The sequence below is a fragment of the Sceloporus occidentalis genome, unplaced genomic scaffold, assembly GCF_023333645.1.
Source record: "Sceloporus occidentalis isolate IW3139 unplaced genomic scaffold, rSceOcc1.0.p SCAF_4, whole genome shotgun sequence".
NCBI classification, from domain to species: domain Eukaryota; kingdom Metazoa; phylum Chordata; class Lepidosauria; order Squamata; family Phrynosomatidae; genus Sceloporus; species Sceloporus occidentalis.
This window is the reverse complement of record NW_028316984.1, coordinates 20,688,363-20,704,871: the sequence shown is the minus strand read 5'-3', so window position 1 is coordinate 20,704,871 and position 16,509 is coordinate 20,688,363.

Below are 16,509 nucleotides of genomic sequence, written 5' to 3'. Positions count from 1 at the left end.
ACAAAATTCGCAGGGGTGGACAGGAAAGGAAGGGGTGGAATCTTGCCTTTCCTAGTAGAGTCAGAAAATTCAAACTGCTGCAGCCACTCCTAGCTTGTGGTGGTGCTGTGGTTAAATGCCTGTACTGCAGCCACTCACTCACAAACCATAAGGTTGCGAGTTCAATACCAGCAAAAGGGCTCAAGCTCAACTCTGGCTTGCATCCTTCTGAGGTCGCTAAATGAGTACCCAGATTGTTGGGGGCAATTGGCTTACACTTTGTTAACCACTTAGGAAGTGCTTAAGTGCACCGATAAGCGGTATAGAAATGTACTTGCTATTGCTATTTTTCTTCATTTGCTTTTACCATCTTGAGCACACTCTGATGCTGCTTGGCCACACATCTCCCAGTTTTCATCTGTGAAATGGTAGAGGCATTATTGTGGCATTATTATTGTGTAGTGTGGAAGTGCCCAGGGTCTCAGAGTAAGTGTGCTTATGCTTGTTGTCTTGTTGCAGCTAGTGTGAAGTAATTGCGTATTTAACAGCATTTTCTAAAACTCCTTGACCATAATGCAAAAGAGAGAGGCTAACGGATGTGGTAAAAGACAAACAAAACCATGTCTTGTTCTAATGTTTTATCATTAGTATTCATTGTACAAGTGGCTTCTTATCTGTCTTTTTTCCTCTAGCAGAAATCAATACATATTTACTCTGACGTAAGTGCCATTAAGGCTGTGTTCACGCTGCAGAAATAATCCAGATTGATTGACACCACTTTAATTGTCATGGTTCAATGCTAGGGAATTCTGGGATCTGTAGTTTGTTGTGACACCAAAGTTCTCTGAGAGAGAAGGCTATATGTCTCACAAAACTACAAATCTCAAAATTCCATAGCTTGAACCATGGCTAATAAAGCAGTATCAAACAGGATTACTTTTGCAGTGCAGATGCAGCTTATGCTCAGTAGGGTTTAGTTCCTGGTAATGTGCACAGGGCTGCAAAATCAGGTGACTTCCCAGTCTCTCTCTAACTTCAATCTCAGTCTCAAAATGGTATATTAGACATAGCTTATCTCTTTGTATCTATGCATATATGTTGATGTTTATACATTGTAAAGCCCCATGTGATGAAGAATGGTCATTCTGCCCACCAGTTTAGGATAGCTTGTTTTATTTCATTCTATTTATCTCTTGGAACTAAAATTATTATAAGTTGTCCCCCTGTATCCACTGATTCATTATCCACGGATTTAAGCATCCATGGCTTGAAAATATATATATATATATATATATATATATATATATATATAAAATTCCAAATAGCAAACCTTGATTTTACCATTTTATATAAGGGACACTATTTTATTCTGCCAATGTATTTAATGAAATTTGAACATTCACCTATTTTGGTATCCATGGGTGGTCCTGGAAACAAAATACAGCAGACACCAAGGACCCACTGTACATCATCCCTCCATCAGATATTATTTCCTCACAACAGTCCTATGAGGTAGGTTAGGTTGCAATGGGCTCAATGTGGACTTTATAGGGAGGCTCAGAATTGGATTTTATACCTAAGTAGTATGTACTACTATTAGCTTTGTGCAAACGGTGGGGATTGAGTAACAAGAGCTCAGATGCTTCTGCTTATCTCCCAGGGACTGCTCAGCATCCTAGTCAGTTTGGACAGTGTGTGTATGTGGCATTTTTGGTTCACCTCAGGCAGGTGATATTATCAGGCATCATAAGGTGGTGCTGCAGGGAGGTGATAATGTCTTGGGCTGCCTCTGTGACTCTCCCATCATTCAGCCTGAATAGATGACCCCAGGTTCATATATTATGAGACAGAAAACAAGAACTGTTCTTGCTGTTCTTGTTGTATGCCTTCAAGTCATTTTTGAATTACAGCAACCCACAAGGCAAACCTATCACACACATTTTCTTGGCCAGATTTTTTCAGATGGGGGGCTGCCATTGTCGTCTTCTAAGAGGCTGAGAGAGTGTGACTTGTCCAAGGAAACCAGTGGGTTTCCATGGCTGAACAGGGATTTGAATCCTGCAGCTCTTCCACACTGCAGAAATAAAGCAGTTCGACACCACTTTAACTGTTATGGTTCCATCCTGTGGTATCCTGCCATTTGCCATTTTAGTGAGGTATTCAGCTTGGTCTGCAGAGAGCCCTGGTGCCCCACTAAACTAAAAAGCCTAGGATTTTGCAAGGTACAGTCGTGGCAATTAAAGTATTTCCAAACTGCTTTATTTTGCAGTGTGGATAAATGCCTGGCCTCGTAGGGTGCTTCTACACTGTATAAATAGTGCAGTTTGTCCCCACTTTAAGAGGTGCAGCTCCATCCTATGGAATCCTGGGATTTGTAGTTTCACTAGGCCTTATTTTTCCAAAGAGGGTGCTGTGTCACAAAACTACAAATCCCAGGAATCTGTAAGATGGATCCATGGCAATTAAAGTGGTGTCAAACTGCATTGTTTTTACAATGTAGATGCACTCCCAGAGACCTAGACCAACACTGAAACCATTTTATTGCATTGACTATCAGAAAACGTGTGTGTGTGTGTGTGTGTGTGTGTGTGTGTGTGTGTGTGTCATGTGCCTTCAAATTGTTTCTGACTTACAGCAACCCTAAGGTGATCCTATAATAGGGTTTTCTTGGCTAGATTGATTCAGAGGAGGTTTGCCATTGCTTTCCTCTGAGGCTGAGAGGTCTCCAGAGTCATAATCCAACGCTCAAACCAGTATGCCATAAGAATATCCCTCTCTAAATTACCACAGATTAGGGTCTAAATCCAATAAGTAGCCCCAGCTAGAATAAAACTATTTAATAAATCAGATTTACTTGTGTTTATGTGTTGATTCAGCATCTCTACTCTTGCTGGGACTAGCAACTGGATTTAGGCCACTGTTGGTGTGAAATGATCCCTGATGTCAGGTGAAAAAGTCCAGAAACGTTGCCTGTTAACCATGTGTTAATGAAGTTGGCGTGCAAAATCTCCACTTTAAGGCTGAAAGTAGAAGATGCTGTGCTGGCACTAGATTAGGAGCTACCACAAAGGGAAAAATAAAACACGTCTTACTCATAAGGAGCTGGGTGTGGAGAAAGGATAAAAGATAAGTGTTGCCATGGCAATAGTTGCTTGAAGACACATATTTTTAAATCTATCACAGTGTAAGTATTCCAAACACATTTGTCTTCTTTGAAACGGGGCTGTTAAAATTCTCGCTCGTTCCACAGCTCTTAAAAGGGCATCCTCCTCCGTATAAAATGAAGGGTGCGATGTTGTCTCCTGTTAACACTCCCTGGAAAGGAAACCTTCAGAGCAAAGAGACTGGTATCCTTCCTTTCTATGCAAAGGGTCTTGTAGCACCTGTGAGACTAAATGAAAAAAAAGGAACTGGTAGCATGAGCCTACTTTCTCAGATGCATTTCTTTAAAAAATATATTATCATTTTTCTTCCTTTTGTATTTGTATCTTTCTTCCATTTCTTTGGTTCCAAACGCCCCAGTAGAGTTTCCTTGCTTTTGCAAATTCATTTTCGCATGCTTAAACAGAATAATGGAGTTGGAAGGCACTTCAAAGTTCATTTAGATTGACTTACTGCTGTTCAAGGAAATGAATTTCTGCAGAATCTCTGACACATAGCTGTCCACTTTCTATAGAAATAAGACCGAGACCTATATGGTTTGGCTCAAGACTTATTGCTTAATATCCTCAGGAGAGAGCTTTGTCTTGGTCCCAACATTGACACAGTGCCATCAATTGAGGACACATGAGAGGGCCTTCTCAGTGGCTGCTCCCAGGCTGTGCAAATCTCTTCCACAGGAATCATAGAGTCGTAGACTTGTAAGAGACCCCAAGGGCCATCCAGTCCAACCCCCTGCCATGCAGGAGATCCAGATCAAAGCATCCCCATTGACAGATGGCCATCCAGCCTCCGTTTGAAGATTTCCAAGGAGGGAGACTCCACTACAATCCTAGGAAGTGTGTTCCACTGTCAAACAGCCCTTACTGTCAGGAAGTTCCTCCTAATGTTGAGGTGGAATCTATTTTCCTGGAGCTTGCATCCATTGCTCTGGGTCCTGTTCTCTGGAGCAGCAGAAAACAAGCTTGCTCCCTCCTCAATATGACATCCCTTTAAATATTTAAACAGGGCTATCATATCACCTCTTAACCTTCTCTTTTCCAGGCTAAACATCCCCAGCTCCCTAGGTCATTTCTCATAGGGCATAGTTTCCAGACCCTTCACTGTTCCTTTGGACAGGCTCCAGTTTCTCCACATCCTTTTTAAATTGTGGATCCCATTACTGGACACAAAATCCCAGGTGGGGCTGCCCAGAGCAGAATAGAGTGGCACTATTACTTCCCTTGATCTAGACACTAAACTTCTATTGATGCAGCCTAAAATCGCAATGGCCTTTTTAGCTGCCGCATCACACTGTTGACTCATGTCCAGCTTGTGGTCTACTTGGACTCCTAGATCCCTTTCACATGTAGTCTCATTAAGCCATCTTTTGATCCTGTCCTCTGGAGTGTTAGCTACCCTTCCTAATCTGGTATCATCTACAAATTTGATAAGTATGCCCTCAATTCTGCCATCCAAATCATTGATAAAGATGTTGAATAGCACTGGGCCCAGGACAGACCCCTGTGGGACCCCGCTGGTCACTTCTCTCCAGGATGAAGAGGAGCCATTGCTGAGCACCTTTTGGGTTCTGCCAGTCAACCAATTATAAATTCATGTAACAGTTGCCTTGTCTAGCCCACATTTTACAAGCTTGTTTGCACAAATGCCATGGGGAACCTTGCTTGCCACTAGTCTTGTCCTATCTCTTCTCTCCTTCTACCAGCAGGTAATGGTTTGTTTTTATTTTAGCTATGTGAGATCAGCAGGGTTTGAATAAGATAGTTTATTTGTTCTTAAATCTTTTTTATCATCTTATTTAGTTCTCTGTGTATGTGCCTTCAAGTTACCTGTTGCCTAGGGTGACCCCATGAATTTCATAGGGTTTTTGACAAGGAGTACTCAGACACAGGTTTGCTAATTCCTTCCTCTGAAATCTATTTGTTGATGGTCTTCCAGCCAAGTACTAACCCTGTTTAGCTGCCAAGATCAGGCACAATCTGGCATCTTCGGGGTATCTGTGTTTTTAGTGGCCTTGGATCTTTATATCCCACCTTTTCCTGATATAAGATTAATAAATAACACTCTGTAGGTAGAATACCTAATCTAGCAAGAATTCTATAACAAACGTGTCAAGATTTGCTGTAAAACAGAACTAAAGAAGGTTTGACTCATTGGCCTCCCACCACTCTATCCTGGCTGGGGTTTTTTAGGGTCAACATCTGATGGGGGGGATGCTGGCATTGGCCATCTGTGGCCCACAGCCTGCCCTTTCATCACTCACATATCCCCCAATGGACCAGTAACGAAGAGAATGACACAAGGCGAGTGATTTAACTATAAAGACCTTGTTAGTAACAGCCTAACCCAGAATAACCTTCCATAAAACTAATGGGAAAGAGGAATTTCCTGGAGGAGCACTGTAAATAAACAATGTTGCATGTGACTATTACACATGTCTATTGCTTGCCTACAGAATTGTGTTAGAAGAAGTCCTTAGAACAAGTTCAAACATATCTGCAAATAGAAAAAGGCAGCCATTTTATCTTAATCCGTCCTTCTCTGTGCACTGCCGCAACAGGGACAGTAAGTGTTGGAAAGGTAACGGCATTTCAGTAGAATTTGGATTGCATCTTCTGGGAATCATTCCAGGAACTGCTTCTGAATTGGATGTTTCCCCATTCTAGTTTCAGTAAAGATCAGATTCCTAATAACTGTACCAGCTGGCATTCCCTTCCTTATGTCTTCTTCCTCCCTTTCTCATGCAGAATTCAAGCAGGTCCCTTTCATAGGAAGCCTGGAGAGGAGGGACTCTGTTCCAATCTTGTCCTTCTGACTGATTTCTACTTAACTAAGAAAGGAATTTTAAACTGACACCTCTCAAAGTCAATACAGTGTCTCACTAACTGCAGCAAGAGTAATATTGATCCATTTCTTTATCAAAGCTAAAGGAAGGGAAAGGAAATGCTCCAATAACAATCCTAGGCCCTTAATTATCTGGGCTGAAATGCCAGGAAATTCTATAAATGCAAGTCCCTATCAATTTTTCTGTGTTTAGCTTAGGTAGGAAAAGGTCAGCTTTAAAAGTTAATTAATGTTCTTCCCCAGGTAAGTGTGTGTGTGTTTTGTGTGTGCATGTGCACATGCATCTGCCTTAAAGTTGCCTATCGACTCAAGACGATCCCATTAATTTCATAGGGTTTTCTTAAGCAAAGAATCCTCAGAGGTGATTTTGCCAGTTCCTTCCTCTGAAAGCTAGCATGCCAATAGGTAATTCAGCTCTTTCCCATATTTAAATTTATGACCATGTGCAGGTGGGTTCACCGCCCAAGTATTTCTGCAGCAAAATGACATGTTCTGACTGCCTCTGCTTTTTTTAAAAAAATGTTAATTTCATTTCCTCTATACACTTTACCACTATGATGTCCCATGTAATGATGGGTGGGTGGTCATGGACATGGTACATGGAAGGAAGGCTTACACACTGCATGTATCCTTGGAGCCTGCAGTGAATCTCTGTGGTCTTGACATACTGTGACATGTTTCTTTCCAATAGTTGGGTGATCCCTGTTACTGAGCTCTGGGCAGGCTTTGCCATTAGTGTACCCCAGTTCTAACTACAGTCTTCAGGCTACCATCCTGTTGTTGCTCACATCCTGAGTTTGCTCTTCAAATGAGTAATTAAGAGCAATGTTCTTAGTCAAATCACGAGAGGTAATAAAATAAATCAAATGGAAACTTCAGTCATGGTGTCTGCTACAGGGCAAAGCAACCTTTCTTTCCCTTCCTAGACCCCAGGTTTCCCCACCAGTTTTGATATAAATGATTGTTATCCAGTTACTCCATTTCATTTGACCTTACTCTACATGTGAAAGGTGCACCATTCAGTGATGATGCCCACTTATTAGACCTTTCAGATGTTGCAGCCCTTACCATCATAGCCAGTGGTGAAGAATGCTGGGAATTGCAGCTCAACAAGTATCAGGAGGGCCACACCGTTCCCATCCCTGAGGTGCAAGTTATTCTTACAGCTGTCATTCTTCTACAGCCAGATACTCATGTTTTATTTTCTGCTGATACCTGTTTTGGCAAAAAGCTACAGCGGTGGGTTGATAACGCCCCCATTCCTGAAATGTCCTGTCAATGGCAGATTTGTAGTTCCTTAAACTGTACAGTAGATCATTATGTTCATGCAGGAGTTTAGTCAGATGTAAGGGGCTGATTACATTTATCTTGTTTGTTCCAGATAATCCTTTAAGGCAATTTAAGCTTTTCAGCTCGACTGCCGCACAGTGCTTTCTCCCCTGCTGTGATCCAAATCGCAGCTGAATATCCATCCAGGGATTCTAATATATCCAAGCAACAGAGAGGCGTTGGCGTCAGTTCTACTCAATAGATCTCAGCCCCCAGTGATGTCAAAGAAATATGTTGATCTATATTTTTATACTTCCTTGGGTCGCTTGCAGTGTGCCGCTTCATGTGATGATAATGGCTGCAAAAGTGGCAAGGCGTCAAACAATAGGTAACCGGATTACGTCTACACAGATCATTTGGAAAAGCTGCTGGCTGGCTTCAGCATTTATTAGCATTCTTTGCCATTCTGGGTTTTGCACAAATATGATCCCATCCCTGAAATGCGATTGGAGGTGGGAATTGTTAGCATCTGGCGCTTCCTGGCCTTCAGAGCAGGAAGGGAGTATGGAGTGTGGCCTGTTACATCTAAGAGGGTGAAAATGTGCTTCATTGGGTGATGCTCTCTTTTCACACATTTAAATGAAAAAAATCACAGCAGTCTTTACCTTAGCAGAAATAATTCACAAGGGTTCCATAATAGCTTCGGTCAAGAAATTCCCTTTACCTATTTATGTTTCTCAAGGATTGCCAAGTTTGCTCCTCATTCCCTTTTGGATATTCTCCTTCTACGGCATGCTCACAAAGGAATACACATTTATGATACTTTGAAATATCCTTGCCCTACCGGGCTCACTCCAAATGTTGTTGGCTTACAATTTCCTAGCCACTGAGCCATTAACTAGCTGAGGATCGTGGGAGCTCTAGTCCAGCACTTCTGGTTGGGGAAAACTTCAATTAATAAATTGGGTTTATTAATACATTTACCTCTAGAAATGGCACTTCATATCAACATCACCCATCTAAAACAGGGATGGCTAAGTCTTTTCTATCTGTGGAACATATATTTGAGATATATTTGGGAACATATATATGTTTGAGAAGTAGATGACACATTCCAGAAGTAACTGGGACGTGGGGGGAAACAAATTAGGTTAGGGTCAGATGTAGTTCTTAACTATTTGGACACTTTTGCACTGGACATACAAAACAGAACTCAAGGTATATCTGTTCAGGGTTAAGGCCTAGTGTAACAGCCTTCATAGCAATGATTTGAGTGATGATGCAAACAACTTTTATAGGTGATTGTCTCACCCTAACCCTAGTTTGCAGCTATAGGAACTGAATCTGTCCTCTTTATCAGGTGTACTCTCTGTCCTACTGGTCTATGCCAACTGACCATACTGGCTGGAGACTTCTGGGATCTGTAATCCAAAAAAGTAACTGTTCTGTTTCACACTGACAACTATTGGCATTTTGATGGGATGAGTGTATTCAACACTGAGGAAGCATACAACTGTATATTCTCTTAGTGTAAAAACCATGTGTAATTTCTAACTCCTGAGCTAGTATTTAATGCCCCATGTACTGTATTTACCCTGCAGACATCTCTGGCAGTTTGGTAACCTGCTCCCCAAATTCATGCAACTAGCTATTTGAGAATCACAACCTCTACCTATCATGCATGACATACCTCTCTCTCTCTCTCTCTCTCTCTCTCACACACACGCACACACACGCACACACACACACACACACACAGAGTAATCTTCATGCTTTATAGTTTTAGGAGCCCTTACAATCTCTGCAGCAGCCAAACAAAAGCAAGAAAGCCTTTCTGCCGTTTACATTTGGACACTTGCTCTGTAGTCTCCAAGAATCCTTAATATGCTGCTTGTTCGCATGCACCATTAATAGTGAAAAATGAAGGAATTCACTAAGGGATCGATAATCCGCTTGCTTGCATCAGGATTTCGCTATTCAGCCTATACTCAAAGCTCAGTCATAAAGAGTTTGTTGGGGTGGGGTGGGATGAAGGTCAAAATAGCTGCTTGCCTGTTTCTTGCTGAATAAGTACCCAGAATACATAGGCCTCTACCATGCCTTTCCTATTTGATGTACAGTGTGGGAAGAAAGTCAGGAGAAGCTCTTTGCCTATCTTTTAGCATGCACAGGAAAAAATGGTTGAGGTGTAATAATGAACTACAGTGGGCCCTTGGTATCTGCTGGGGTTTGGTTCCAAGATCCCCTGTGGATAACAAAATCCATGGATGCTCAAGTCTCATTAAATACAATGGTTTTAGTAAAATGGTGTCCTGAATATAAAATGGCAAGCTCAAGGTTTGCTTTTTGGGATTTATATATTTTTAAAATATTTTCAAACTGTTGATGCTTGAATCCATGAATACAGAGGGCTGACTTTATGTCTTTGAAATGGTAACTTGGGAATTTGGTTCCTTCTTTCAAATCACTCCTCAAAACCTCCGTTTTCTGTGAAGTTTTTGCAAGTTGTTTTGTTGCCATTCTCCAAACTGAAGCTGGAGATAATAATATATGTGTAGCTGGAGATAAGGGAGGAAGAAGCACGGTATTTTCACTTCTCTATGTCTCCGACTGCTGCAGTGACTAAGGATGGCATCTCTCCTCTGAATGCCTGCCTTGAGTCTGTAATGGGCTGGATGAGGGAAAACAAACTCAAGCTGAATCCAGAGAAAATGGAGGTGCTCGTGATAGGTGCCCCTGGTTCAGCGGGGGAGATCTGCCAAACCATCGTTGACGGGGTCACACTCCCCCTGAAGAATGAAGTCCGCAGTTTGGGAGTGCTCCTGGACTCACCTCTACAGTTGACATCTCAGGTGGAGGCGATAGCCAGGAGTGCATGGTATCAGCTTCGGCTGATAGCCAACTGTGTCCCTATCTGGCTCAGGGGGACCTTGAAACAGTAGTACATCCACTAGTAAACTCTCGTTTAGATTTCTGTAATGCGCTCTACATGGGGCTACCTTTGTACCAAGTTCGGAAGCTCCAACTGGTTCAGAATGCTGCAGCCAGACTGATCACCAAGACACCGAGATCAGAGCACATTACACCGGTGTTGAAATCTCTGCATTGGCTGCCTATCAGCTTCCAGGCGCAATACAAAGTGTCGGTTATTACCTATAAAGCCCTACATGGCCTGGGCCCGAGTTACTTGAGGGAACGCCTCTCCCTACAGAATCCACCCCACACTCTCAGGACATCTGGCACAAAAATATTAGAACACCCCAAAACCAGGTTGAAAACCACCTCTTGTAAAACATTTTCTGCGATGGCCCCTAGACTTTGGGACAACTTACCAGAAGAGATCCGTCTTATACCTTCTTTGGAAGCCTTCAAGAGGGCATTGAGGAAAGATCTCTTCTGGCGGGCCTATCCAACAGATCTCCTCTAAACCGATTTTGAACATCTGAATATGATGACTCCATTCTTACAACTGTGAGCAACACTGTAACAACTCTTCCCCTTTTTATGTTATTTTTATTTTTATTGATGTATTTTGTATTATCTATGAATTTTATGATGTTTCTACTGTTGTAATCCCACTTCAATCTGAAGGGAGAAGCGAGAAATATAAATAAATATTATTATTATTATTATTATTATTATTATTATTATTATTATTTTCAAACTTCCTCCTGCTTCTGTGTCCTTTTATAGTCTGTGTTAACTCTGTTGTGTCAGATGCTAGAATGCAAGAAGACAGGTTTCTCCTTCTTTCTGTTTCCTCAATGTACCATGTGCATTGACTTTTGGGTGACTTCCTTTTTAAAAACAAGGCCTCTTCTGGACCTAAAACAGCCTTGGGGGGCTGAAAACATGGAAAAATTGCTGATGTTGATTAATGTACGGTGGGCCCTTGGTATCTGCTGGGGTTTGGTTCCAGGATCCACTGTGGATACCAAAATCTATGGATGCTTAATCCTATTAAATGCACTTATGTGTAGTAAAATTGTGTCCCTTATATAAAATGGGCAAACCAAGGTTTGCTTTTTGAAATGTATATATATATTTTGAATATTGATTCATAGATACAGTGGGCTGACTCTAATGCACTTCCTGAGTAAAGCAGGGAGGGAAGAACCATACGCTGTCTCCCCAATCGAGCTAATGTTGGCTTTCTGTTGTGTTCAAGGCATCCTTATAGTTTGCCTTCTGCACATTTCTAAGCCTTGGGAGCTTCCTAAGAAACCCCTCAGTTTCTCAGGCATGTTTTGTTCACACACTTGAACACATTGAATCTGAGCTGCCGGCAGATCTCTGTGGATGCGCCTTTATTATGGAAGTCCATTTCCAAAGATTGCTGCAAACGTGAGCCTTCAGCAGGAATGACCCTGTCATTACCAAAGGGAGACCGCTTCCTCAGAGGGCAGATACTCTGAGCAAGTAAGAAATAGCAACACATTTTTAGAACTGTGTGTGCCTTGTGACCTGTATTGTATCTCTCCTAGAGTTGCCAGATAGCCCTTATTATAAGGGATATCCCTTATTTGAGGGCCAGAAAGATTGTTCTTTACATAGACTGAACAAAATTCCACAATCCTCTGTTTAAAGGCTGGGGTCAGTCCTTTGAGAAAACCTGAGGCCAAGTTGTAGGAGAAAGTGAGGCTGTCTGAAGCTCATTACCAATGATTTTCCATCCCCCTTTCTTCTGGTCTTAAAATTAGGGGATGTTTTAGACTGAATACACTTACAGCAAATCAAAATAGACAAGAAGGAGTTAGAATAGAGTTTCTGTTCTGCATGCACATAGAGACTATCTGGATACTTTATTATTGTTGTTGTTGTTGTTGTTGTTGTTATAGTTTATTTCTAAAGCGCTGTAAATGTACACAGCGCTGTACATACAAATGATCAAATCATTAAAAATACTTTTGTTTGCTTTCAGCATGATGCTCTTTACAGATGTTGCCTGAGCAGTTAAGAAAGGAGGAAAGTTTATTTATTTATCCATTCATTTATTTATTTTGAAATAAATAAATATTGAGAATGAAGCAATAAAGTAAGTCACATTTTTTTCTTTCATCCTGTGATTAAGTACATAATAAAAGCATTATCTGTTTGTGTACCTGTGTGTGACATATGCCTCTACAGAGCATATTTCATTTAAATTAACAGTGCAGTTATACAGATATCTACTCATAATTAAGCCTCAATGAATTTACTCCTAGGTAAACGTCTATAGGATTGTATGGTTGCATCTGCACTGCAGAAATAACTCAGTTTGATACCACCTTAACTGCTGTGACTCAATACTATGGAATTCTAGGATGTGTAGTTTTGTGAGATATTTAGCTTTCTCTGGTGCCACTGTTGTTGTTAACTGCCCCTGACCCATGGCGATACTGTGAATAGTCCCAGAACTCCATAGCACTGAGATGGAATTTGAACCTTATAATGCTCTCATGTTGGAGATTATCGCATGACAAATCTATGCTGGGATAGACGTGGGGTGTAACTGTCACTGATGGATCTTATCACACTGCCCCATGCCAGCAGCTTTTCATGAATGGGATTTTCACATTACAACCCGCATCTATCCCAACACGGATTTGGCATGCAATAATCTCCGCTGAATCTTTCAAATTTCCAGAACTGGAAGGGATCCCAAGAGTTATCTACTCTCATTCCCTGTCGGTGCCAGAACTGACAGCTGGCTTATTTCGTGTCCCATTCTGTCACTCCAACTCAAATACGATTTTGTAGCTTAATAGTTTAACTGTTTTTTAAAATGACTTTTTATTTTTAACTGATTTTATTCCATTGTTTTTAATAAGTTGTAAGCCACTTTGAATCCCATTAATGAGAAAAGAGTGGGATATGTACATGATGGGGAAGAGAAAGAGCCTTATTGCATGACAAAAGAAAGATGAGAGGGAGCAAGACAGAAGCGCTTTTCTCCATGCCTCTCCTTATGCTGTTGTAGCACTTCTGTTCATTTCCTGAAGGACACAGGTGTAAGAGCGTGTCTTTTGTGTTGCTGGAAAAATCTGTTTAGTAAAAGGCGCACTTTTACAACTATCTCCCTCTGGAAGGAGAACAGAAATGCTACAACAGCATGTGGACAGGTAAGGATAAAGCCGTTTCTCTCTCTCTTGCTCTCTTTTTGGTGATTAGTATTTTATTGTTTTATTCGGTATATACACTAAAGTGACTATATACAATAAATCGAGGGTGTTCCACAATTTCAATTCAGACCCAAGATAATTACAGGGTAGTTCTTCCCTCTTTCCTTACATAGTCTTCTTATAAGTGAATTATTGTTTCACCAACATTTTTTGTTTAACTTTTGTTTCTCTCACTTACCCATCCACCCTTACCCCCCTCCACACCCATCCAATCCTATTCATTCATTCTTTATAATTTCCTTTTGTTTGGCAAATAATTAAGCTTCTATTATCTGTATCCTTTTCAAGATATTCTCCGAATAGACCACCTATTATATACATCCAGTCTGTGATTTAATTAGTGTATAGACAACTATACAGAACCATTTCATTTTTCAAACCTTTTAGAATTGCTTCAAAACACATCAGTTAATCTATTTTATCTATTCTATTGATTAATAATTGTTTGGTAACGAAAGTGGGTGCAAGATTATACGTTTGTTCATTTACCTTAGAAACTGCTAACATAATTAATATTTCTGACTTATATGATGCAATATCTAAACATGGGAGGGTATTGACATCAGGTCTATATTTCTGCATATTTGTCTGGGTTTATAAGTTTGTCTTTCTATATGTGTTTATTTCCAATAGTCTTTACAAACGTTTTTAAACAAGCCCCAGTCTTTATCCATATCGTCCATCCACTTTCTATTTAAATACATTGTTAATTTCTCTCTCACTGTTATGTGATAAGGTTCAAAGAAGAAGAGGAAGCAGTGGCAGCAGTGGTGCTGGCAATTGTGAATATGAAACAGTTGCAGATGAGTAAATCTAGATAACTCTTTTGTACTCATGATCACTACTTAATCACAGTCGTAACATTATTGCTGCAATCTGAGCATCAGCTGCATAGTAAGAAGGATAGCCATTCTGCCAGCGAATGGAGCATGGATGAATGATGTTTCCATTGGACCAGGAGAAGAGTAGAATTGGAGACAGAGAATACAGGAGAAGAAAAATGGCAGTGTTGGAGTCACAGGGCTACTTTTTGTATCAGATTTAAATCCATTAGTAGCAGTGGATCCCGAAAAGAGTTACTTTACTGCTGCTAATTAAATTTAAATGTCACTGCCCTTTGTCTCAGTCCTCACATAGTAGGGAGTGGCTTCTGTCTGCATTGATATCCCTCCAAACCAACACAACAACAGAAATGACATTTAATAAAAAAAAACCTCTAACATAGGGTTAAAACAGACAGACCAAAATAAAGCTGCTTCAGGTCACTTTGGAGGTACGCTGTTTAAATGACACACACATCTTAAGAGGCCAGAAGCTGTACCAAAGCTGTGTTCCTGTCCTTAGGCTTCTGGACTCTTAGGACGCATGTATCATTTAAACAGCATACCACCAAAGTGACCCAAACAGCTTTATTTTGGCCTGTCTGTTCAGGCCCCTAGTCACTTTTTCTGCATCATTTTTAAACATCCTTGAAGCTGGTGGAGTTTCAAAAGCTTACATGAAGTGTTTTGTGCATTTTTGTTGGCCAAGAAAAGTATCAGTCTTTTGTTTTATCTTGATGTATGGCCACCTTGACTACCTCTGAATATGTTTCCTGAATTATCTGAGTAGTCACATAGAAAGCTGCTTTGGATTCCATTCCGGGAGAAAGGCAGGGTCAAAATTAAAGTTAAGTAATTAATTACAAGAATTGTTTTTTTTTTTTTTTTGGTACATTCAATGTATTTTTTTCTATCTTTAAAAATGTATTTTCCCACATGGAGTTTATGATTTGCTGTCTTTTTCTGTCAGGGCTCTGGTTCTCTGTGTGACTGTGAGGGGGACAGACAATAATGCAAGTGGAAAATGCAGTAGAGAAAGAAGGTAATGAGAACCATTTCCTCTATTGAATATATTCCTGACATGTGTCAGCTGTGTTGTTGTTATATGCCTTCAAGTCAACTCCAATTTATGGTGACCTTCTCATAAGATTTTCTTGGCAAGATTTATTCAGAGGAGGTTTGCCACTGCCTTATTCTTGGGCTGAGAGAGTGTGACTTATCCAACGTCACCCAGTGGGTTTCCAGGGATTTGAACCCTGGTCTCCCAGAGCCCTAGTCCAACACTCAGACAACTACACAAGAAATTCCACCATTTAAAAAAAGTGGAAACAATTACAAAATCTAAGAACATACTAATGCATTTTATACATTCTTTGTGGCTTTTATAAATGGAACATTAATTACAAGAACTTACATCTGAGCAGTTAAATTTTTTAAACCAACTAAACTGGGGTCAGGGCGGAGGGGAGACTCGAGTGTTGCCTCCTCTGTTACGCATCTCCCCTGTGACAGTGGCATTTGTATTCTAAAAGATAAATTGTTTTTTGAAAAAACAATACAACCTCTTCCTAAATTGCCTGTGTTGAGTCTTTCACTGCCGTGACTCACTCGGTTTGCTCAGTGTGGGCAGAAAATTTAGATAATACAAGCAGTTAATGGAAAGTGGTGAGAAAGAACTGCTGATTTCTTTGGAGGAGATGTAGGAGGAGTGTTCCTGCTGCTGGCATTTTTTGAGAAACACTGCCTAATTCAAGGAGCTCTCTTAACATTTTAGAAGATTTTGTCATTCTTTTTTCTTTCTTTTAAAGAACAGGAAGAAATATGGATAGTCAGAGAATATATATGGATATTCATAATGCATGTTTTTAGTCTTTTCAAAGAAGATGCTGGAGAAGTGTGGTTTTGTGCAGCTGACTGGTTACCTAAATAATGGACTTTATCACATGTGAGGAATTTCTCTTAATATCGAATGAAAAGAAAGTGGGGCCAGAATGCATTTATGTGAATTCGCTAGTTCAGCGAATTTACATGAATGCGAATCGCGTTCGAACTGGCTTCCCATTGCCCAAAAATAGGATGCCATTGCCCGAATTTGCGTGTGGTAGTCTATTACGCAATAACGTTAAACCCCATGATTGCGTTCGGATTGCCACTGGATTATACTTCCAATTTCCCTTTTCTGATAATGTCCAATGTCTTTGTCCCTTAAAGCATATATCTGAACAACTAGTCTAACTCTCCTTTCTAAAGTAACGGCAGTTTGCTGTGCTGAGAAT